Genomic DNA, 26,301 nt, shown 5'->3' on the forward strand with positions numbered 1-26,301 from the left:
ACAGACTTTTCAGATGTGTTCATTTTGCTAGCGATATTATATTTCAGACTATATCTCACTAAATTATTTGTTTGGATCAGTACTTTGACGCCGCTTAGCTTAAAAGTGTTCACTAGTTTTTGTGAGACTATTTAATAATGTGGCATTTCGACCACCTTCGATTTTTCTTCACTTCCTTCCTTCTTCTTCTTCTTCTTCATCTTGTTATTGTTATTATTACTCTTATTAATAGCGGTTATGTTCGTTAGGATTAGGCAAAGTACTTCCAACTCCCAGTTCCTCTGTTCTCTTTCTGCAAGCTCTTTCTGCCTTCAGACAAGCTATTCCAGTCTCTTTCTTTGGTTTCACCTTTTGATCAGCTTGCCGTTTGTGAATTTTGGACCTGAAGATTTCGCGGTTTTGGACATCTTCCGGTGCGATTCTCGCCAATTTCAGATCAGTTTTGACCTGGTCAATCCGTTACATCAGATTCGTTTCTGTTTCATCCCACTGACAAGTGTGTCCATAGAAAAGTAACTGAATTTTCTAATGTCACTGTGGGTATTTGTGTGCCGTTTTACTTGCTGTTTGCCTCAGAATTCGTATTTTTCATCTACTACTTTTGGATCTAGAATTTTTCTTACGAGTTTGCGTTCCTTTTTCTCACTGTTATGCTGTTCAAAATGAATGCTCCTAACCCACAGAGACATTCTGGTTTAATTACTGAATTGTAATGTCTTACGTTTGTGCGCTTTTTTTGTTATTATCGTATATATTATTTTTCAAGTCAACATCTCTTTTTCCCAAGACATGCAGGCATGAATGAGGTTTCGTTGGAAAGGGTTTTTAACCGGCTTGTGACATTATATACCGATTTTGCGCTAAAACTTAACTATCTGTGGAAAATTTTAACATACAAGAGAATTTTAGCCATCATACGCAAATGGACATAATGGATGCCCAGGTTCATGCCAATATATTACAAAGGTAACGTATTAAACAGGAGTAAGATATTCCCATTTTATATTATCATATTAGAAAGTAAATTGCTTTAAGCTAAAATAATAGCCGTCGGTAGAACTATGACGAGCCGTTGCGTTGTATAAACGTGAAGCAGCTGCCCCCTTCTTACAGTAACTATACACTTCAAAGGCAGTAGAGTTTTTGTTTTCGTTTCCAATAAAAAATTAGGGAAATAAATAACCATGCAATCTCGGTTTTGTGAGCTAGTGAGACTATAACAGTTAAAGCAATATGAGCATTCCCCGCTCTTGTCGAATTACCACTGCGTTTCTTGTCTGCTCAGCAAGTTAGGCCGGATACTTCTAGCTGCAGCCCTGTTTGTCACATTTGCTCAATGAGACTTACTCTCTGCACAGTAGTGTGTGCTGTAAACTGAAAATTCCCGACAGATGACCTGCTCCAGACTCGAATGTGGATCCCTAGCTCGCAGTGTCCAATGCTCATACCATACGATCTACACGAGCACACACCTTGGCTTAGCTAAGGAATGCGAGAATCGGGGTTTCGATATGGTATATGATTACAAAGTTACACGTTTACATTCGCCGAAGCAAGTCGCTAACTGAATCGTCCTACCACTCAGGTTCGTACAGTGATCGAAGTTGCTACGAAAGATGGTGCATCGTTGAACTGCTAAAACATAAATGCCGTAGGGTATAAATCTGTCAAAGTAATTAATATTCAGCTTGCTTAGTTATTGGCAACGGCCTTCCCGCAGTGGATACACCGGTTCCCGTCAGATCACCGAAGTTAAGCGCTCTCGGGCGTGGCCGGCACTTGGATGGGTGACCATCCGGGCTGCCCTGCGCTGAGGCCATTTTTCGGGGTGCACACAGCCTCTTGATGCCAATTGAGGAGCTACTCGACCGAATAGTAGCGGCTCCGGTCGAAGAAAACCATCATAACGACCGAGAGAGCAGTGTGCTGACCACACGCCCCTCCTATCCGCATCCTTATCTGAGGATGACGCGGCGATCGGATGGTCCCGATGGGCCACTTGTGGCCTGAAGACGGAGTGCTTTACTTAGTTATTCTTCTTATTTGAACAAATACATGATTCTTTTTCATAGTGTACAAGATGTTCCACATTTTCTGTTAGATCACAGAGGCCAACATAGGATCATATTTCCGGGAACGATTTGCCTCTGTGTTTCATCGTTACCAAAGTCTAAAACGTGTTTATCTGCGTTCCTGACTTATTTAACTGCGAAATTAATCGATAAGATAACCCGTTGTTCTGTCCACAAATTGTGCTTGTGGAGAAAGGTTTGATGTGGTCTATGAAAAACAGCAGGTTGAAAATGAATAATTTCTGTACATTTATAGGCCTAACACGGGCAATCAGAAGTTTCACTAGCGGGTCAGCGGTCCCCTAAAAAGGCTTCTCTGGTAGCCTCATTAGAAGAACCTCTTTGTTGTCTCAAGACTGGCTTGCAGCAGCTTTCCATGCTAACGTATCTCTTGCAAGTGTCTTTACTTCTCCATAACTAGTGAAACCTACATCCAGTTCAGTCTGCACTCTTTATCGCACTTTTCATTTCCGTACAAGCCTACTCTCCATACAGATACCTACCATTTACATATGTATACCGGTGTCGCAGAAATGTTGCGACAGCCTTCGAGGAGTTGTAGAGGTTGTCCTGAGGAATAAATCCAGGATAGGAACCCATAGCGTCAAAGCTATAGGCGCTGGCTCCTGACACTACGCCTCATTTTCTGCAGCAACCATGACTTCACACACTGTGGTACTATAGGCGAAGCGTCTCGCGATGTTGTTTGTTATTTAGTGTTCGCGACTGATTGCCATGGTCGCCAGTGGAGAAAATGGAGCTCGCTGCTGCCTGTGAAGTTCTTGTCTCCTTCGAATGTGATACTCTGTTGCCTCGGTGGAAGACCGTTCCGGACATGGGTTTCGATCCACAGTTTATTTTTCTCCTGTACATCGAAAAACGTTGGCGATTTTAGAGAGTTGTAGGAATAAATTAAACTGTGGGTGGAAACCCGTGTCTGAAACCATCATCCACTGAGGCTTCACAGCATGGCATTCATATGGGACAAGGCCTGCCTACGCAGTAGCTAGCTTCATCTTCTCCAAAGGTGATCGTGGCAATCAGTCGCGATTACTGCATGACAAACAACATTGCCAGACGTTCCGCCTACAGTCCGTCGGCGTAGGAAGTCACTTTTGCTGACGGGAGGGCAGCCTAGTGCCAGGCGCCGGCTCCTATAACACTGAAGCTCTGTAGTGCTGTTGGTTGACGTTTCTGGAGACGTGTAGCTATTCTCGATTTCTTCCTCAAGACGCCCTCTACAATCCCTTGAAGATTGTTGCAACATTTCTGGGACAGTGCGTATACAGGGTGGGCATAATAAAACTGGCCCGGAAAATATTTATGTTACTGACGTGGAACTGATCTTTGTGAATGAAAAGGGGAACTCCCCATCATAAAAAATATTAGTAATTGTGATTTCGATCCAGCAATGGGTTGCTGTCACACGTACGTGAAAGTGCATCTCCCACACGCTTTGCCATAAGTACTTCACTGTGTCATTGTGTTAGAGTTCATGAAAGTATCAGATTTGTTTAGTGACCAAGTGAATGCAAGAAAAAGTGTTACTCATGATAGAACTGCGCGTTTTCGTTGTCCATTGATATGCCCACCACAAATCCTGGAAAAGGTGTGACGAGCTTTTTGTGCAGGAGTGTAAACTGGAAGTGTTTGAGCAGTACCTCCAACACTCTACAGTGTAATACTTAGCGGCAAAATGTCGCGAAACGGGCTTTATAGCGTATAAAAGCAGTAACTATACAAAGAGACCTCCAACTCCAGAGAAACGTTAATGTAAACATTTTCCAGGCCAAGTTTTATTTTGCACAGCATGTGTTCGATGTTATAGTGTTTCTCTTTTCCAAGGAAGAAATTTTCTTGGTATTCCCCGTCTGCATTTCACCGTCTATTTACTTCTCCTAGTGCCAGTCATTTGAGTGCACAAATAACGAAACTCGCCGACTACTGTCTCATTTCCTTCTGTACGAGGTGCAGTCAAACGAAAACCGGACACCCGTCACGACGGGGTCATGAAATGGTTCCATTCAAAAGTAATCACAACGCGATCAACTCCTGTTTCGTAGAACGCGGTCGGCCGCTGATGGACCCACAAAGCCACACCCACTCTTGCACTTTCTCGTCCGACTGAAGCAGACGTCCACGCATGTGTTTCATCAGGCCGCCAAAGATGTGAAAATCACACAGTGAAAGAACAGGACTGTACTGAGGAAGCAGCAGTGTTCCCCAACCGAATTGCCGAAGCGTAGACTTCGTCCAATTAGCAGTGTTGGGGCGGACGTTATCGTGGGACAAGATGATTCCATACGACACCATTCCGAAAGCCCGAGGAAAAACCGGCAAAGCTGGCTCTAGAAACATCCAACATCTCCTCCGCCAAAGAAATCCAAAGCTGTTCACACAAGTACCGGTAAGCTCACGATGACCTCCTTCGACTGTAAGTGTCCTCTGCTCGTCGAGTTCCTCGAGCGTGGAATCACAATCAATGTGCAGCGCTACGAAGACACTTTGCAGAAACTGCAACGCGCCATAAAATCAAAATGCCCAGTGTTACGCCGTCGCCAAGGTAGCCCCTGCGGGCCGGCAACACATCTAACACGACACAGGACCGAGGTTGTCTATGACCAAGGTGTAAGCAATATTAAACATCGGCTGTTTTGGAAACAGACATTCCACGTACTAATTCCTGCAGAGGGAGTTCGAGATGGCCTGCAAGAAGTATTACTACACCAGCATCTGACTGGCTGGCCAATGCTATTTAGAGGCTAGAACCAGCACCGGACGTCAGTCCACGCCGAATACCGACCTCAAGGACGTCTCCGCGGAAGACTACGTCTTCGCCATCGGAATAGGACTTGGAATTAAGTGTAAGTGTGTTACCATGGACTCTTGTGGCAAACTTAGAAGTTATCTTTTGTTGCCTCTAGCAGGAAATTCTTACTGGCTCTGTGATTGTGACTTTTTGTTGTTATTCAGTCATTTCTACGTAGACTCATGTAAATAAAAGTTGTGTTGTAAAAACTTTCAAATTGTCAGTTACAACACCCAGGAATGCTGTCGGCTGTCGGACGGAATCATTCCGTTGCACGATAACGCCCGCTCCCAAACTGCCAATCGGACGAATGCTACGTTCCAGCGATTTGGTTGGAAAACACTGCAACATCCTCTATACAGCCTAAATCCTTCATTGTGTGATTTTCCCATATTTGTGAACCTGCAGAAAGACATGTGTGGACATAGGTTTCAGTGGAACGAGGAAGTGCAAGAGTGGGTGCGGTTTTGGATCCATCTGAGGCCAGTCGCGTTCTATGAGACAGGAATTGATTGTCTCGTCTGCCAGTGGGATAAAGTCTTAACATACACTCCTGGAAATTGAAATAAGAACACCGTGAATTCATTGTCCCAGGAAGGGTAAACTTTATTGACACATTCCTGGGGTCAGATACATCACATGATCACACTGACAGAACCACAGGCACATAGACACAGGCAACAGAGCATGCACAATGTCGGCACTAGTACCGTGGATATCCACCTTTCGCAGCAATGCAGGCTGCCATTCTCCCATGGAGACGATCGTAGAGATGCTGGATGTAGTCCTGTGGAACGGCTTGCCATGCCATTTCCACCTGGCGCCTCAGTTGGACCAGCGTTCGTGCTGGACGTGCAGACCGCGTGAGACGACGCTTCATCCAGTCCCAAACATGCTCAATGGGGGACAGATCCGGAGATCTTGCTGGCCAGGGTAGTTGACTTACACTTTCTAGAGCACGTTGGGTGGCACGGGATACATGCGGACGTGCATTGTCCTGTTGGAACAGCAAGTTCCCTTGCCGGTCTAGGAATGGTAGAACGATGGGTTCGATGACGGTTTGGATGTACCATGCACTATTCAGTGTCCCCTCGACGATCACCAGTGGTGTACGGCCAGTGTAGGAGATCGCTCCCCACACCATGATGCCGGGTGTTGGCCCTGTGTGCCTCGGTCGTATGCAGTCCTGATTGTGGCGCTCACCTGCACGGCGCCAAACACGCATACGACCATCATTGGCACCAAGGCAGAAGCGACTCTCATCGCTGAAGACGACACGTCTCCATTCGTCCCTCCATTCACGCCTGTCGCGACACCACTGGAGGCGGGCTGCACGATGTTGGGGCGTGAGCGGAAGACGGTCTAACGGTGTGCGGGACCGTAGCCCAGCTTCATGGAGACGGTTGCGAATGGTCCTCGCCGATACCCCAGGAGCAACAGTGTCCCTAATTTGCTGGGAAGTGGCGGTGCGGTCCCCTACGGCACTGCGTAGGATCCTACGGTCTTGGCGTGCATCCGTGCGTCGCTGCGGTCCGGTCCCAGGTCGACGGGCACGTGCACCTTCCGCCGACCACTGGCGACAACATCGATGTACTGTGGAGACCTCACGCCCCACGTGTTGAGCAATTCGGCGGTACGTCCACCCGGCCTCCCGCATGCCCACTGTACGCCCTCGCTCAAAGTCCGTCAACTGCACATACGGTTCACGTCCACGCTGTCGCGGCATGCTACCAGTGTTAAAGACTGCGATGGAGCTCCGTATGCCACGGAAAACTGGCTGACACTGACGGCGGCGGTGCACAAATGCTGCGCAGCTAGCGCCATTCGACGGCCAACACCGCAGTTCCTGGTGTGTCCGCTGTGCCGTGCGTGTGATCATTGCTTGTACAGCTCTCTCGCAGTGTCCGGAGCAAGTATGGTGGGTCTGACACACCGGTGTCAATGTGTTCTTTTTTCCATTTCCAGGAGTGTATATGGTGATTACTTTTGGATTGAGCCATACCACGACCCCTTTGAGATGCATGTTCAGTTTTAATTTGACAGTCTCTTATAAATCCCTCACCATCAACTGATTAAAACTGACTCTATCCCAGTGCCATAGTCTTAATTTTGTTTATCTTCTTCTTATAATCTCTTATAGAAACACAATCACCCACCCATACACACAAGCTTGTTTCGTTTTCATCTGGGACAAAGGTGTTCCAGAAAGAGTTAAACAAAGCTTCCAATCTCGAGTTCTGGCACAGGTTCTCGATATATTTCCGTCGGTTATCAACCGAATGCCAGAATTATATATCCTCTCATATATAGGGCGAAACAGAAAAACGGGAACATCTGAAATACCTACTGACATCTATATAGAGTTGGCAGCTCTGCGAAACAGGATCTTGAGCTGTAAATAATCTCACAATTTAGTAATCGTGGATCAGTGAAAAGACAATAGAATAACGTGTTTTTGCCATAAAAATGTTGTACATAAGCTTAGAAAATGCGCAAAGGAAGCTCTGACGTTTTTTCAAATTACCGGTGTCATGGCAGGGTTCCCTGGAAACACAAGATATAAACTTGGACTAAAAATTGTGAAGAGACTGGATCTGCTTAAAAATGAAACGGACAGGACGACCGAGAGGTTCTTGTACTCCATAGAGTTCGAAGCTGCACGCGTTTGGATCTTACAGAGCCCACGGCTTTCAGTTCGTAAGAAAGCAGCTGGGGCAGGATGATCTGGGAGAATGGTCTATGAATTCTTCATTCTTATTTAAAATTTAATTTAAAATTTCACCCATATAAGTTGTAGATCGTACAACAACCGAAGGAGAATGGTTACCAGTTGCAGTTAGAATAATGTCAGCAAATTATGACTGACGTAAACGAGGACAATGGATTTCTTTACAAGCTGTGCATGTCAGATAAGGTCCATTTCGATCTCACAGGTTACACGAGTGACCGTTACTGGACAGACAGCAACCCTAGTGAAATTTATGAACGCCCTTTACGTGTCAGCAAGATTGTGCAGTTTTCTTCACAGTGGGGCATTGGACATTACTTTCTCTAAAATGAAGAGCGGATCACTGCCTCTGTCACTTATGTTGTGATGCATTGAACAACATTCCAGAATTTCACGAAACCTGGTTTCAACAGGACGGTGCGACGTTTTACTCGGCAAGGCTATCACTGGCAACTGTACGACAATTGTTCAGTAACCGTGTCATTTCAAGATTCGGTGACATTCGCTGGCCCCCAAAATCACCGTATTTGTCAGACTGCGATTTATTTTCTTGTGAAGCTAGCTTAAGAGTCGGTGTACCCGATCCGGCTAAGAACCCTGGATGAATGGAAACAAAAAATTTAAGACGAAATTCGCGGTGTCCCAGCTGAGATGTATCAGTCAATGACAAACCTCGATCGAGAGGAGATTAGAAGATGTGACTCCCCTCAGGGAGTCACACCTAGTGATACGTGGCTGGCGACCACGGGGCCCCGAGCCGAGTCCTGGCATTGCTTCCACTTACTTACGCCAGGCTCCTCACTTTTATCTTTCCTGTCTGGCCACCCCCGGCCAGATCTTGTTCTTTTCCGACCCTGACGCTATTAGGTTTCGAGGGCTAGGGGTCTTTCATTTTCCAACCTATACTTCTCATGCAGCGTCTGACCCGGAGCGGGCGGCTGCAAAAGGCGTCTGTATCCCAAGTTAGTGGCGGCCTCCAGAACTGCGGAAGGCAACGGAATACCACCGCAGATTATCTTCCCTGCATAATGCAGTCTCCATTTTATGCACAAAAAATGGCTTCCTCTCATGTTAAATCAGTGTCCGGAAGTAAAATAGTCCCCCATTCGGATCTCCGGGGGGGACAAATTGAAAGGAGGCAAACAATCAAAACGAGAATTGGTACCTGGAATGCCAGAACTCTGCTGCAAGCAGGAAAACTAGAAAACCTTAAAAGAGAGATGGAAAAGAATCATATGGACCTCGTAGGAGTTGCTGAGGTAAGATGGAATGGACATGGAGAGTTGCAGTCAGATGAATATGTATTCTACTACTCAGGAGGAAAAGTAAAAGGAATTAATAGAGTAGGAATGATTATGACAAAGGAATTGGCTAAATGTGTGGAATATGTAGATTATGCAAATGACCAGGTTATTGGTGTAAGGCTGAAAGGAGCACAAAAAGATTTACTGATTGTCCAGGTGTATATGCCAACTTCAGAACATGATGACCAAATTGTAGAGGAAACGTACAATGTAATAGAGAGAATAATAGACGAAAATAAAAAATGCTGCAAATAGTAATGGTAGACTGGAACGCCATTGTGGGAGAAGGGAAAGAGGGAAACATGGTAGGCAGTCATGGTCTTGGAAAGAGAAATGACAGAGGTGAATTTCTGCAGGGAAAGGCAGCTGATAGCGGCAAACACATGGTTCAAGAACCACAAGAGGAGGCTCTACACTTGGAAATCACCAGGGGATAAATACAGAAACCAAATCGATTTTATACTGGTAGAAGGAAGATACAGGAATGGAATCAAGAAGGTGCACACATTACCAGGTGCAGATATTAATAGTGACCACAACTTACTTATGGCAGAAATAGAAATAAGAATGAAAAAACTGAAGAAGGCAACCATGGTGAAGAAGTGGGATTTAGAGAAGATAAGATCCAACAAAGAACAAATTACAGAAATGCTGTCTCGGGACTTTCTAAACGCATTACGAGACAAAGAAGCACCTGATAATGCCAACGAGTACTGTAATATGCTGAAAGAAGGAATCATTAAAGCAGGACAGCAAAATATAGGATATGTAAAAGGGAAAAGGTCAAAAAAACCATGGGTCACACAAGAAATGATTTCCAAGATGGAGGAGAGAAGTAAATTGAAAAACAAGAGCACTGAAGATGCAAGAAAGATATACCGAAGGTTAAATAATGAAATGCGAAGAGAAACAGAGCAGGCTAGGAAAAAATGGCTAAAAGAGGAATGTGATGAAATTGAAGAACTGGACAGGAAGGGAAGATACGACTTACTATACAACATAGTAAAGACAATGACATGGGAACAAAACAGCAGGAAGTGCTACTATGGAAATTTTGAGTAAAGACGAAGAGGTAGTGTACAAAGTTCGTGACGATGTCCTCCAGAGATGGGAAGAATATATAAAAGAGCTATATGACACAAATAGCAAACCAGAAACTCTGGAACTTGAATCACACAACAGTGTAAGTGATGACAAGAAAGGAGCGACCATCATAATGGAAGAAATAAAGTCTGCCATAGCTGCAATGAAAAATGGCAAAGCGGTAGGTACAGATACAATACCGGGAGAAATACTAAAATGCTTGAACCACGATAGAATAAGAGAAATATTGAGGTTATGTGATAAAATATATGACAGTGGTGAATGGCCTGTGGGCTTTCTGACAACAGTAATGATTCCATTACCGAAAAAACAAGGAGCCAAGAAATGCAGCAAGCACAGGACAATCAGCCTCATTTCACATGCAGCCAAAGTGATGTTAAGAATAATTAATAAAAGACTTGAAAAAGTAATGGAGGAGAATCTTGGTGAGGAGCAGTTTGGCTTTAGATGGAATACGGGCACCAGAGATGCAATAGGGCTCCTACGAATCTTGGGAGAAAGGTTTATTGAAAAAGGAAGAGACCTATATATGTGCTTCATCGATCTAGAAAAGGCATTTGACAATGTGGTTTCGGACAAGCTGGCGACTATAATGAGGGAAAAGAGAGTGGACTGGAAAACCAGAAGACTTATGAACTCATTATATCTTAATCAAAAAGTTCCAGTTAAAGTGAGAGGAGAAAGTACAAACTGTATCAGACTAGGAAAAGGAGTAAGACAAGGATGCTGTTTATCACCTACTCTTTTCAACCTCTACTTGGAAAATATGATTGACCAATGCTCATTAGATGACAAAGGAGTAGAAATTGGAGGAACAAGAGTAGGGTGTTTGAGATTTGCTGATGACATGGTCCTTCTAGCCACAGGGGAAAAAGAATTACAGGATTTGGTGGACACCATTGCAACTAACGGAAAAAAATATGGAATGAAAATTAACACAAATAAAACAAAAGCATTGGCACTGGGAGGAAATAAGGAAATAAAAATTACGCTGAATGGAGAAACACTAGAACAGGTGCAAAATTTTAAGTATCTTGCAAGCAGGATAGACACCGACTGGAAGTGCACCACAGAAATTAAAACAGGGATAGCAATGGCAAAAGAGGCGTTTTATAAGAAAAGGAGAATCTTCTGCAGCAGTCTGGACAGAGAACTCAGAAAGAGACTCATAAAATTGTCCTGTATGGAGTGTTCTTCTATATGGCGCTGAAACATGGACTATGAGGAAAAAAGACAGAGAAAGGCTGGAGGCTTTTGAGATCTGGACATGGCGGAAGATGGAAAGAATAAGTTGGATGGACAGAGTAAAAAATGAAGAGGTACCGAGAAGAGTGGGAGAGAAAAGACAGTTACTAGATGTAATAAAGAGAAGAAAAAGAAATTGGATTGGGCATATATTAAGAAAGAATGACGGACTGATGAAAACAGTTTTAGAAGGTTATGTAGAAGGGAAAAGGAAGCGAGGAAGGAAGAGATTCTAGATACTGGATGAGATGATGGACGGTACAACATACAGCAGCCTTAAGAAGGAAGCAATGGATCGCAGAAAATGGACAGGCAAAGGACCTGCTAATATAGCAGATAACTGATGATGATGACGTAAAAGAGGTCACCATCTACAGGACGTAATTTTCAAACATATAATTTGAATTATTGTTCCTTGAAAATCAAGTTGTAGTGGTACAAATGCCGTCAGCAAAATTTTTTGTTGAATTTTTTTCTATTTTTGTTGGGATTTTGAAAATTTCCTGTTTTCCTGCGTGACATTGTACTTAGGTTTCCTCTACTTTTTGTGAATAGATATAGTTATCGCAGCTCTTGCCCATACATATTCTACGATACCACCATAAATAATTATGTATTCTTTCGTACAATTAGGTTTGTTCTTTATCTACTTAATAAGAATTCAAAATGCTGGTACAGTGCTTTACAGGAAGTCGCCCTATCGTCTTGTATGCGATTATGTTTGAAAATGCACAGTATTTTTCTTCCCAGTGACTTGATTCTTCCATTTACCTTCTCCACTACTGATTACAAGTTTTGATATAATTTGACAAAAGTGTTAGCCGTAGACATGTAAACGATATGACAGGTCCCAGAAGTTTTAGCAGTAGGCTAGCAATCGGAGACCATTTCGTTCTTCCTTCTTGTGGACATTTTCTTGCATTTATCCCCCATTTATCACCGTCGTAACAGACAGCGTACTCAGTACACTAAACACAAATACCGCCTAAGTCGTTGTGCAGTCGCTTTCAATCCTTAGCTGGCCTCTGTGGCCGAGCGGTTCTAGGCGCTTCAGTCTGGAACCGCGCGACCACTACGGTCGCAGGTTCGAATCCTGCCTCGGGCATGGATGTGTGTGATGTCCTTAGGTTGGTTAGGTTTAAGTAGTTCTGAGTTCTAGGGGACTGATGACCTCAGATATTTAAGTCCCATAGTGCTCAGAGCCATTTGAACCATTTTTACTTTCAATCATCTACTGCCGATGCTTTCCTACAGACAACAACATCAGACTAAGATCTAAAATTAACGACCTGGAGACAGTGACTGTAATTAGTATAGAAAACTGGGTAAAGTATTAAAGGGGCCCGTTAGCATTAACTAGAGGGTGTATCTAGGGAACTACTACAAACTAAGGAGCATGGTAACGATGCGACAGAAACAGAGGTGAACAGAGAAAATAAAAGTATGAGAAACAAACAAAGCATATGGTCATGAATGAATATCCATACGATGGTAACGAATTCTCTTTCTTGGTATCAGAACTGCTTGCGGAAGTCTCTAAAAGCTGCATGAATTGAAAATAAATCCCCGTGAAATGCGTAGTAGTTCATCTAAGTTCAGTACCTGAAAAATAAAATAAAAGGTTTGCAGTAACAGCAGGGGAATAACTTTCACGTCTTCCGTAGATCGGATTGTATGTGGCCACTAGATAATACCTGGCGTATAGATTCCTCTTATTCTCTTGGTAACTGTTTATAAGTTTATAGGGCGCCTGACAACGGCGTGGTGAAAACAGATATTTGCATTTGAATGGGTTACAAGTATATTTTAGTAGTTACCTACTCAAGGGAATCAGCAAATGCGAACATTATGCAAATATTTACGATGTGCCATAAATTTTATAAAACTATTTCGCACTGAAAATTTTGCTCGAACGAGGTAACATAAGACTAAGGGAAGAGACACATCCATCGCTAGGGCGTTCGTCTTCACAATCTCGTATCAGCAACTTAACTAGACACCGCCCTCACTCGGCCTACTGTGGGAAGTCAGGACAGCACCTTTCTTATTAACGCGACCATTTGACAGCTTTTAAGTGAATTAATAAATAATTAATTGCAACCAAAGCCAATACATGTGAGGACCGATATCCTCACCAGCTGCATGAATGAATGATGGAAAAAGAGTAGAATAGGTGGAAGCAAAGTGGATGTAGGGCCTTAATTATGCGTAGGTAATATGTTCTGCCTCAGGTAACTAGCAGGAAAAGCCTATGGGCGGTTGCAGCGTCGGTGTCCATGTAAATGCCATTCCACGGTGCGTGCGGTTCGATTTATCTACGCCGTATCACATTGTCAAAGTATTTTAGACTCTCTAGCCTTTCGCACTTGTAAACCATTCCTCACGGATCCTGTGGTTAGCGTCCCACATCCTTACCCAAAATAATGTTGTACCACTTACAACTGCAATGAAAACTTTTATTATTGCCAACAGTATTAATAATTACCAATAATCTTCAGACACAAGAAATACATCAATTACCGTATCTACTTACATACACACATGGGCAGTCGTTATTCAGACGTCTATTAGCATTCTGGACTCGCTTTCGGAGGACGACGGTTCATACCCGCGTCCGGCCATCCTGATTTTGGTTTTCCGTGATTTCCTTAAATCGCTTCAGGCAAATGCCGGGATAGCTCCTTTGAAAGGACACGGCCGACTTCCTTTCCCATTCTTCCCTTATCCAATGAGACCGATGACCTCCCAGTTTGGACCTCTCCTGCAAGTCAACCAACCGACCAGATGTCTAACAGAGATGTTCCCCAATAGTTTACATGTCTCCAGAGATTGTATACGTTGTACTATTATTGACATATTGGATGTACTCAATAACGTTTAAATTATGTACATTGAGTTTTGTTGTACAGTTCGTATTTTGACGCTATATTTACTGGAATCTAACTTCACGTATGTATCAACACAGACACTATAATTAGAAAATTTATTGTGACTAATGATGGTGGAACTAGTAACAGCAACAAAAATTCTCAAAGGTGTTGAAGGTTGTGCAACATGATTTTTCGATTATCTTAGTTGGTCTGCAATCTTAACGGTGGACGGAAAATACTGAAACTTGAAATTTCCGCGAGATTCTGGTTCTCTTATACGAAACACGGCCACCAAACGGAAGGAAAAGTATGGATTTTGTCAGCGATCTGTTCTTGGTATCCAGTGGCTGTCGGTCGGCTTTAACAGAAAGTGCCCTGTTGCCCTTACCACTTTTTATTAGGTGGGCGATCTCCTTAGGCAAGCTTTTCACAAGTGTTTTAAGCAAACACATAGTTTGTAAGGAGCGGTTGCGACCTGTGTCTGTATATAAAAGTCAATGTGGGTGTGAGTGCCTTAGAGTGCCAGATTTTCTATGATCAGAAGGTCCAGGAACTGTATACAACCAGAGTTTTCCGTTTATGTAGTGAATGGATACTCTTACACGCGAAGTTAAGATGCAGCAAACACTCCATTAGTTTCTATTCTCCATGTGACCGCACTATGGAAATGTCGTACCATCAAGATATTTTTTCAAGTGCTGCTGATTTGAGGCCCATCTACACGAAGTTCTCCATCGGGAAGCGTCGGCTGGTTGAAAGCCAGTAACATCATCAAGAATTAATTACAAGTTGGCTATTGTATGTTACGCAACAAGAGGGTTGGGTTGGGTTTTTTGGGGAAGGAGACCAGACAGCGAGTTCATCGGTCTCATCGGTTTAGGGAAGGACGGGGAAGGAAGTCGGCGATGCCCTTTCAAAGGAACCATCCCGGCATTTGCCTGGAGCGATTTAGGGAAATCACGGAAAACCTAAATCAGGATGAACGGACGCGGGATTGAACCGTCGTCCTCCCGAATGCGAGTCCAGTGTCTAACCACTGCGCCACCTCGCTCGGTTATGCAAGAAGACCACGACACCCTAATGGTTCGCATGTCTTATAAATGGCCAGTTGGGAAGATGTTCCTTGACAAGAAATAATCCTGTGACGTCAAGGTTTGTCAGTACCGGATTGAAATCACGTCGGTGTATGCACAGTGACTCTTGACTCTGTTGTAGGCAAATACACTGTGCAGCAGAATCAAAGGATTATTTTTTCTAAACCCTGGAACTGTTTTCCATAGCGACGTAGAAGTTTGAAATTTGGCTCAAAGGTGCCTACAACCTTCCTCTGCAATGGCGCAAAGGGGTGGCGCCCTGCGACATTACCCAAGGGCTCGGCGATGCTTCAAACAGCAACGTGTCAATGCATGTTTAGAGGAGCCCACAGCTCAGAAGTTCATATGGCGTGTAAGGTGGGTTAATGACATCATATTGGCACAGAATTTCACCAGAATTGTGCCCAACTCCATTGCGGACGTATCACACGATAGAAAGATCGTCACACCCTCGCTTACTCACATTTCACCCCTTCTTTTGACACCTGTACGGTGGAGGTCCGAACGGCGACACCCAGGGTTGAAATCACGCAGTTTTCTTATGGGTGTCCGTGGAGAAGATGTCAGACACTCTGTCGCGCAGACCTCAGGGGGTAGCATAAAGGGCATTCATATAACCCCCCCCCCTTTCCTCGGGGGCGTTGGTTCCGCATATTTCGAGGACGAAAGCGACAATTCTCAGTGTGACGGGCAACATTCTTGACAAACATGGACGCTGATGACACCCCCAGACGTTCCAACCCTTATTCTGCCACCTGATGGTTGACAGGATAAGCGACGACAATGAGTTTGTTAACAATTTGTGGACTTCGGACGAAGACCATTTCTATCATATTGAATTTGTTAATAAACTAAATTTTAGGCATTGGGCACGAGAAAATCGTACTCACCTACACGAGCGTCAACTGCACAGCAACAAGTTACTCTGTGGTGTACTGTGTCATCCTATGGCGTAATAGGCCTTTATTTTTTTGAGGATGAGAATGGCTTTGAGACTGGAGTCACATTGGATAGATACGTCACCATGCTTGAGACCTCTGTTGCGCTAAAACTCCAGATATTTCCACAAATTACAGACAACGGCTGGTTTCAGCAACACTAATCATCGTCACGGACAGAATTGACTGCTGTATAACGGTTGTTTTGCAACCGTAAAATTTTGAGAAACAGTGACATTCCATGGCCTCCCAGAACGTGCAGTTTCGTTCTGTGGTGTCGCCTTAAAAACAAAGTTTTTCATAGTCTACCTGCGACAACAAAAAAGTTCCAAGCTAGAATTCCACAAGAAACAGCCGAAATTCCTGTTGAAATGTTACTTTGAGCCCTCATAACTTATCCAAAAGACTGCAGGAATGTTTTGCACAAACATGGAGCTCTTCTTCCCACAGTTAAATTACACAAACTGATTTAGAAAAAGTTGTAACAATATTTAATTATTCAATTTCAAGTTTCTATGAATCGTCCTGTGTAATAAAAAATCTACAATATAAGTCGTGTGAGTCATCTCTCTCTCTCTCTTATCACACACACACACGTACACACCACACCCACTTTTCTATAGCAGGCGTTGTTACAGGAACTAATGAAAACTATCCCCACTCCATACGCTGCGACTAAGGTCTTCGGGTGATATCCCTCGACTGCGTGGATAATGCTTATACGGGCAATCCCTCCCAAATCTCTGCCCAAATCCTAGATTGTTGGAATTGAAAATGAAATGATAGAATGGCATTTATTGGCCGTGATATCCCCTTCGTGGTTCGGCCGCCGTATTGCAAGGTCTTTTTAGTTGACGCCACTTCTGCGAGTTGTGTGAAAATGATGAAAATGATGATGAAGGACACACAACACCCAGTCCCCTGCCGGGAATCCAACCAGGGCTCCCTTGCTGCGCTACGGAGGCGGACATTGTTGGAATGTATTGAAAAATATGTAGGAAATATTGACAGCTTCCCCTCCACTACGCTATATTGCTTGCGATAAACAGGAAATCATGGCCCGGCAGAGATATTCAAGATAGATATTCAAATATCATTTCCCCGAAGATTAACATTATTTCGATGTCTGTCCTCGTGTTCTCCAGAGTAAAAACTGTGCCACGGCTGAATTGGCAAGTGACTATCGAATCGGTGAGACACCTTGTAAACAGTGGACGTTATGTGACATCACGTGATCGCAGCAAGCAGCCACATAGTGTGGGCAGACTATTACACAGCAAAACTACACAAGAAACAAATAATGGCGCAATAGTTTAATCAGTGGGTCGATTTTAACCCTAGAACACTAAAGGAGGAAAATGTTACATTGCTACTAAACCATCGTAAAGTTTACCACTCCACATTTTATTCAAATGAAGTCATAATTTATACGTTATGCGTTAATTAGTTACCATTATTAGATCTCCAATGGTATGTTGCATATCAAATTAAGTACAGCCCTACTGCAATCGTAAATTTTACAAGGGTTCAGTAATCTATGGTAAACCCTGGAAATGAATTCTACGTAAAGTCCAGTCTCCGTACTCTTAGAAGTCTATTTCAAGTGCAACTTCTGGTTATATGCAGAAAACATGTGAATTACTTTCGAAAATTTCGTTAAATTGAGTTATTTTGCTTGGATCTTAAGTCTCCCAGATACACTCAAGGGCGAATCCACAACAGTTTAAATGCGGATCACATCGAAAGGTGATGCTACTATCTAATGCAAATCAGACTATGGACGATTCATAAAAATTTTGCGTTGCTGCTGCGTGACATTGTATAAAATAGCATCGAAGCTGTGCTGCTTTCTGAATATCGAGTACACAATGTTAAAGTAGAGCACATTCTTTTTTCTCTCTTACGAGTCCCACAATTTTTGTAACTTTTTCGTCACGAGTGATGACAGCTGAGAATAATTTCACGGCGTGAGCCTCGCAAGAATTATTTCTGCATCGTACCGGTCAGATCAGATACAATGTGGTTATTTACTATTGTTCATTTTACGTACTGATAATGTCGACACATTAGTCCATGCTTCTTAGACAAAGGACTGATAACCCAAATAAATACGCCCTTCTTAAGTAAAATAAAGCCGATGGGGGTGGGCAGGCTGGTGCAATCAGCAATTAATTTCGCGGAACGTTTCCCCTCTTGCCCCTCCCTCTCCCCCTCTCTCCCGCACACCCCTCCTTCGTTCACATTGGTCGGTGTTCGCCCCTCCCGCAGACCGCCTCCCCTGCCCCAGGTTCCAGGGGTGGGGCGTAAACCACAAATGACGTCAAACGGACTAGTGACGTCAGCAGTGAAGCACGTGCAGTGCCCCGGCCGGCACATAGATGGCAGCAGGCTGCTGTCACGCGCTTTGTCCTACTTTCGCAGTGTCGGCAACCTTGGGGCGAAAAATGTGTCTGCTTTTGTTCCAACTCTCGAAGCGACAGGAAATTTCCCAACTGTGCGCCAGAATTGTCTTTCTCCAGAATGGAAGAAATTCAGTCCCCTCGAAGTATAAATGCTAACGAAACAGGACTGTTGCTTTATTTCGCTACCAATGTGGTCGGTTAATAACCTGTGATTGTTGAGAAGCTAAATGTTGCTGTACTAGAATGAAAACCATCATCGCCGCCAGATATATGCCTGATGTAAGATTTCCTACCTTTCTCAAAGAAATAACAACGATAAACAGTAAAAAAATTGTTGAATATTTGAAAGAAGTATATTCTCAAAGTACTGAACTCACTGTCCATCGATAAATTTCAGTATCAGATTAGTGGCAGCATGTTGTTTTCCGCGTAGTGAGGAGTATGAGTGTTTTTAATAATCAATAACACGCTAATTTCTCATTTTTTAGTTAACCCTGTTCGTTAATCACACAGAGCTATAACTGCCCTCTTATGCATCTTGCTCTTGATCGCGATTAAAACTCATTTGTCGTGTTTAAGTACAATTAATTATAATGTCGTGCAAATGTTAATGCAAAGTCTAACCATTACCGATACCTTTCTCAAATTATTCATGTTTGCAAGAAATTAACTAAAAAATAAGGAAAAAAGGAGACAATATTGGCGTACACTTTGTATCAACAAGCATACAATTTTTTGGTTAAAACAAAATAATTTTTTAACTTATTACTGAACATTTTTTTCTGCTCTACATTGAAATAATGTCCAAACTGATTTAAGAACCAGATTAGAGAAATTAAACAGCAGAATTGAACAACTGCCACGGAATGTGGCAGTTTCTCCCTCTGTGCTACATGAACTACGTCAATGAGATATCGAAATAGCAAATGTGGATAATACTTAGTGAAAGATAAATGGAAGCACATTGTTTCTACGATTTTTCTGCCAAACAAATTACTCGGGAGAACGTTTTCGTTTAATTTTTCTCGGGATAGAAAGAAAAAAGAATCTGTTGCAAATCGTTTCCCAAGGAGACAAGGAAACTAGACCTCCATTTTGATCAATTATTATTGTTATTACGTATGATCATTCCTTGTTGAAGAGAGTGTCTGAATTTAATTTATAATGATTTCTTTGTATTTTCCTCTCCTCCCAAATTCTTATCGTCCGTCCGCTGTGTTGCTTTTTCGATCTTGTGTTTAGTTATACCCGTTTTTCTTATTCTGGCACGTGGTGTAGGTCATTTTTGTTGGTGGTATATCCGAATTTTACCTCACTCTTATACATTCTGTTGTCATATCTAGTTGTCTTAGGTCACTATCAGCTTCCTTTAGCGACTTTGTTTTCCCGCTGGCCGTATGGATGGCTGGGGAGGGGGAATGGGAGATTTGGTTATTATTCGTTTTGTTTCACGTATGAATGCTTCCGTAAAATTTGTTTCTTCCTTTACTCAACGCGTCCGTGATTTTGTCTATGTTTGTACTCGTATATTTATAACGTTGGCCTCTGCATCCAAATTTCTTCCGTATTTATTGACACGGAAATTTTTCTAACGGTTTTCCGCCCGTGTTTCAGTACGTCTATATTTTTTGTGTTGTTTCTACTGCATATAGCGCTCCTGAAAGTATGACTATGGTATAATGCCTTGGTACTGCGTTGATAGATATGGATTTTTGCGGTAGTGATTTCACATGGGGTATATGCTTTTCAGAGTTTTCTGAATCTTTCTTGACTGACCTCTATGTTAATCTACATCTACAGTTATACTCCGCGACCCACGTGGCGTGTAGTACTTCTGTTACGACTATCTTTCCCTTCCCTTTTCCCTGCACCATGTCGTGCCTCATACTTGGATAAATTGTCCTAAGCTTTTGCAATTGCGGGCTTCTGCGATGTTCCCTTGGATTATGTTATTGTTAAAATTGTTACATTAATAATTTCTATTAGAATTACAACAAATACATTGAGATGTATTGCAATTTATTTGTCAACATGCGCTGTACAGATGTAAGAAGGCGGAATTCAAATGTGAAAATGTATATTGTAAGTACTGGCCGGCCGGTGTGGCAGAGCGGTTCTAGGCGCTTCAGTCTGGAACCGCGCGACCGCTACGGTCGCACTTTCGAATCCTGCCTCTGGCATGGATGTTTGTGATGTCCGTAGGTTAAATAGGTTTGAGTAGTTCTAAGTTCTAGGGGACTGATGACCTCAGATGTTAAGTGCCATAGTGCTCAGAGCCATTTAAACCATTGTAAGTACTACCTGCAGAATAGTTGGAGTGGTTTAGATGTCGTAGAGATTGTTCATAAATACCAGGGATCCAAAGAGACATTATTTTTGAGTGGAGAAAAGTTGGCAAATTCGTTATGGTGTTAATTTAGTGAGATATTCATGTTTTAAAGTGTTGTGTCGATTAAGTATCGTAATATTACGAGAGCGGTTGTCGAACTACAAGAACGTAATTACAACCCGCAATACAGATAAAAGGTGAGATCGATTGTGAACGGCAGATACCGTTTATGTGGGTCATGGACCCTGACACTGGTGTGTGTTTTGATATGTTCCGAGTCTTTTTAGGTATTACTGCATGCTTGAGTTCTGTATCGATGTAGTCATAAAATATCACATCTCTACGGCTACGAATTCTCGCTGAAGTTGTGTGGACAATCTGTTGAATACTAAGTCACCTGGCGATGGTCTAAGAAGCCAAAATCCGATTCGTAACTAACTAATAACTAGTATTGTAGACATTAATACGTTGTATTCAACTTATTAAGATGTCTATGTTCCTCCAAGAACCGACGGAACATTCCATACATATTTTTATCTTACGAAAGAGAGCTCTTACGGATTTATTAATACATTTAGGCCAGTAGATTTTCCTAGTACCTGCCAGTTGCTCTATCCCCTTTGCAATGTAATCAGTAGCACGAAAAGCTTTTGCGTCCTAGAAAACGCACTCCGTGTACTTTCTGGGAATTACATTCGATGGCGGCTGGTGCAGAGCCACCAGATCTCTGCAGACTGCTGATTCGATTCCCTCGTGAAGTGTTGAAGTCGAATTGTCCGCCCCCCCGCCCCCCCCCCCCCGTAGAAACAAATCGTTCTTTATAAACCGGATGAAACATACTTCTTAAGCCGGCCGGTGTGACCGAGCGGTTCTAGGCGCTTCAGTCTGCAGCCGCGCGACCGCTACGGTCGCAGGTTCGAATCCTGCCTCGGGCATGGATGTGTGTGATGTCCTTAGCTTAGTTAGGTGTGAGTAGTTCTAAGTTCTAGGGGACTGATGACCACAGAAGTTAAGTCCCATAGTGCTCGGAGCCATTTGAACCATACTTCTTAGGTCAGGGCGCCCCACAGGTTACCCCGTCAGTAGGGGCAAAACATTTTCTCCATACATATGGTTTAAAATTTTTGAGAACTTCTGTATCTGCTCATCAGTATCTCCTATTAGTTTCTACAGTGCACTTTTATTACTTGGACAGTGTTATAAACATAAGCAAGCTAAAAGTATGATTATAGCAAAAGCTATTTTTACATTTCCAGATTTTACGTCTGCATGTACGTTGCTTTCTGTTGGTCCCGATGTAAGCCCTACTCTCCCGACTACTGTTTTCCTGCCGTTAAACATTTCGTATGGGTAACATTTCCCAGATTTTGAGTTTTTGAAAGATTAACACAAGTCTGAACAATTTTCAAATCGATTTGTGTGTGAAAACACAACGCGGTCGCTCTCATGTACAACCAGTAGGATAATGCATAATATAAAACTGCATATTTTCAAGATTTTACTCGTTCTTTTCCATGTTGTATTTAACGTTCATTTATAACAAAAGTATTCCTTCTTTTGTTTTTTTGTTACTGTTTTAGGGCGCAAAACTGCTACGGTCATAAGTGCCCGTTGTGTGGCTTAGGGAAGGGTAAAAAACCGAATGTTAAATCAGCAGCAATGGGAGCAAAACTCAAGAAGGAGGGAAATTAAAAAGGGAAGGAAATCTTAGAAAACTACTATTGAAGGTAGGGTTGTATTCCCCAAAAAAGAGCTTCAAATGATCGATGCCGTTTCACTGGCAATGATGAACTCAAGGACGCGATCGGCTGAGCGCGTGTCTTGTGCTAAAAGGGAAGATATATCAGGCGACAATAGTAAACGGGCACGTAGCGGATTAAAACAGGAGTACTGAAGTAAAAGGTGTCTCACCGTCCACTATTGAGAGCAGTGGGGACAAAGCGGGGTAGGATCGCCACTTAAGAGATGTAGATGGCTAAAAAGACAGTGCCCAATCCGGAGTCTAGTTAAAATTACCTCCTCTCGACGACGAGGCCGTAAGGAAGAGGTCCAAACACGGGGAAGAAGTTTTACGTCGCGAAATTTATTATCGGGAAGTGTAGACCGATGAGCGTGCCATAAAAGAGCAACACGACGACATAAGACACTCTGTAGATCGACGAAGGGAACCATGCGAACAGCGGGCCGAGTAAGAGAGACTGCAGCCTTGGCCGCTACATCGGCTGCTTCGTTTCCGCAGATGCCAACGTGCCCTGGGATCCAGAGGAATGCCACAGAGAGACGCCCCCAGGTGGAGGCTGTGGAGAATACGGTGGACCAGAGGGTGGACAGGATAAAGAGCTTGGAGGTTGAGAAGAGAGCTGAGCCAATCCGAGCATGTAATAAACTGTAGCCGCTTATGGCGCCGGATGTATTGGACAGCCTGGAGAACAGTGTAAAGCTCCACAGTAAAAACCGAACACTGGTCGGGAAGTCGAAATCTATTAGGGATGTCGCCAACAATATAGGCACTGCAAACATCAAATGTGGTCTTTGAGCAGTGAGTGTAAATAAATGTGGCATCCTCCAGTTGGGCGCATAGAGCAGCAAATGCCCGGCGATAAACTATAGCAGGGATACTATCCTTGGGGAGTTGGAAAAGGTCACGGAGTCAAGAGAGTTTTAGGAAAGTAGAAGGAAAGAGAAAGTAACTGTTGTGACTTAGCGCGACAGCCAAGTCACAACGAGAGGAAGCCGAAAGGCACGCGTTAAGCTCACGCAGATTGGCGTGAGGTCTGGAACAGTTAACAGGAAATGAGAACTTAGAAAAAAAAATGGTTCTGAGCACTATGGGACTTAACATCTTAGGTCATCAGTCCCCTAGAACTTAGAACTACTTAAACCTAACTAACCTAAGGACATCACACACATCCATGCCTGAGGCAGGATTCGAACCTGCGACCGTAGCAGTCCCGCGGTTCCGGACTGCAGTGCCTAGAACCGCACGGCCACCGCGGCCGGCGAGAACTTAGAAAATGGACGCAGTTGCTGTAATACTTAATTTTAATCCACATTTGTAGAACATCTCTCGTTACGGTACATGCTTCATAATATTAATTATCAATTGAATACGGCGCCTTGCTAGGTCGTAGCAAATGTAGCTGAAGGCTAGGCTAACTATCGTCTCGGCAAATGAGAGCGTATTTGTCAGTGAACCATTGCTATGAACGTCGGCTGTACAACTGGGGCGAGTGCCAGTACGTCTCTTTAGACCTGCCGTGTGGTGGCGTTCGGTCTGCTATCACTGACAGTGGCGACACGCGGGTCCGACGTATACTAATGGACCGCGGCCGATTTAAAGGCTACCACCTAGCAAGTGTGGTGTCTGGCGGTGACACCACAGTAACAGTTGACGGAAGTGGACTCCCGGTGGTAGTAGAGAGGAAAGGTGGCCTGCATTCAAGGAGGCGTCGAAAAAAAACGGCATGGGTCGGATGGGCAGGCATGGAAGACAGATGACTAGCGTAACGACTCAGTAAGACAGCTCGCTGATTGGACAGCGGAGGTTTAGCAGTCTCAGAGTAAAGGCTCTCCATGGGGCTGGTGTAAAAAGCTCCAAACACTAAACGCAATCCACGGTGGAGGACAGAGCCGAGACGTCGAAGAATAGATGGCCGTGCAGACGAGTAAACTATGCTTCCCAACTATGAGCGCACTAAGGCGCGATATAGGCGGAGGAGAACCACTCGTTCCACTCCCCAGGAGGTACCACGCAGAACACGGAGGTTGTTAAGGGATCGCAGACAGCGAGCCGAAGGATATGAAACGTGGGAAGACCAGCATAGTTTTCTGTCAAACAAGTCCCAAGAAGTTGGCGACATCCGCGAACGTATGGTCGACAGGGCCTAGTTGTAGGGAAGGCCGAGGAAACTTCGTACGATGCCAAAAATTTACACAGACGATCTTACTGGGAGAAAAGTGGAAGCCGGTTTCGATGCTCCATGAGTAGAGGCGATCGAGACATCCTTGAAGACGTCGTTCAAGAAGGCTGGTCCGTTGAGAGCTATAGTAGATTGTAAAATCGTCGACAAAGAGGGGGCTCGAGACATCGGGAAGGAGACAATCCATGATTGGATTTATGGCGATGGCAAACAGTACAACAATTAGCACGGAGCCCTGGGACACCCCGTTTTCCTGGATGAAAGTACGGGGGAGAGCAGTGTTCACCCGCACCTGAAAGCTGCGCTCTGTCATAAATTCACGAATAAAAATGGGTAGCCTACCTCGAAATCCCCAAGAGAAAAGTGTTCGGAGGATGCCTGTCCTCCAACAGGTACCGTATGGTCTCTCCAGATTAAAAAAATGTTGCTACTGTTTGGCGTTTCCTGTGAAAATTGTTCGTGATATTAGTGGAGAGAGCAACAAGATGGTCAACTGCAGAACGATGTTTCTGGAAACCGCATTGGGCAGGTGTTAAAATTCACCGTACGCTCCAAAACCTTGCATACACTAAGAGATATGGGGCGATAGCTAGATGGGAGATGATTGTCCTTTCCAGGTTTCGGAACAGGAATGACTATAGCTTCCCGCTATCTTCTGGGAAAGTTACTATCGGTCCAAATTCGATTTTAAAGGTGAAGGAGGTAACGCAGACTACGGTCTGATAAATGGAGCAACATTTGGACGTGAATGCCATCTGGTCCTGGGGCGGAAGAGCGAGAGGAAGAGAGTGTGTGTTGGAGGTCCCGCATTGAGAAAATAGTATTATAGCTTTCGCGATTATGAGAGGAGAAAGCAAGAGGTCGCACTTCTGCTGCTGGTTTCTTCGGGAGAGAGGCTGGCGGGTAATTTGAAGAGCTCGAAATCTCAGCAAAGTATTGACCCAATGAGTTAGAAATTGCGACTGGGTCCACTAACGTGTCATGCTTGACAGTGAGCCCAGAGATCGTGGAGAAACCAGACATGCCGGATAACCGTCGAAATCGACTCCAAACTACAGAAGAGGGAATGAAGGCGTTAAAGGAGCCGGTAAATAAGTCCCAGCTTGCCATCTTTCTATCGCGGATGATGCGACGGCATCGCGCACGTAATTGCTTATAGCGGATACAGTTAGCCAATGTAGGATGGTGGCGGAAAACGCCAAGAGCACGTCTCCGCTCGTGTATTGCGTCACACCACGTCTCGTTCCATCAAGGAACTGGGGAGCGCCGGGGCAAAAGGGAGGTACGAGGTATTGAACGTTCCGCGGCTGTAAGAATAACTTCTGTAACCCGCGTGACCTGATCGTCGATGCTAGAAAACTGACGGTCATTGAATGTCGCTAGAGAGGAGAAAAGTATCCAGTCGACTTGGGAAAACTTCCAGCGTCTTGGGCGCATAGATGGAGTTGTGGTTGTAAACGAAAGACATATGGAAAATGGCCACTCG

This window comes from Schistocerca americana, chromosome 3 (genome assembly GCF_021461395.2).
Source record: "Schistocerca americana isolate TAMUIC-IGC-003095 chromosome 3, iqSchAmer2.1, whole genome shotgun sequence".
Lineage (NCBI taxonomy): Eukaryota > Metazoa > Arthropoda > Insecta > Orthoptera > Acrididae > Schistocerca > Schistocerca americana.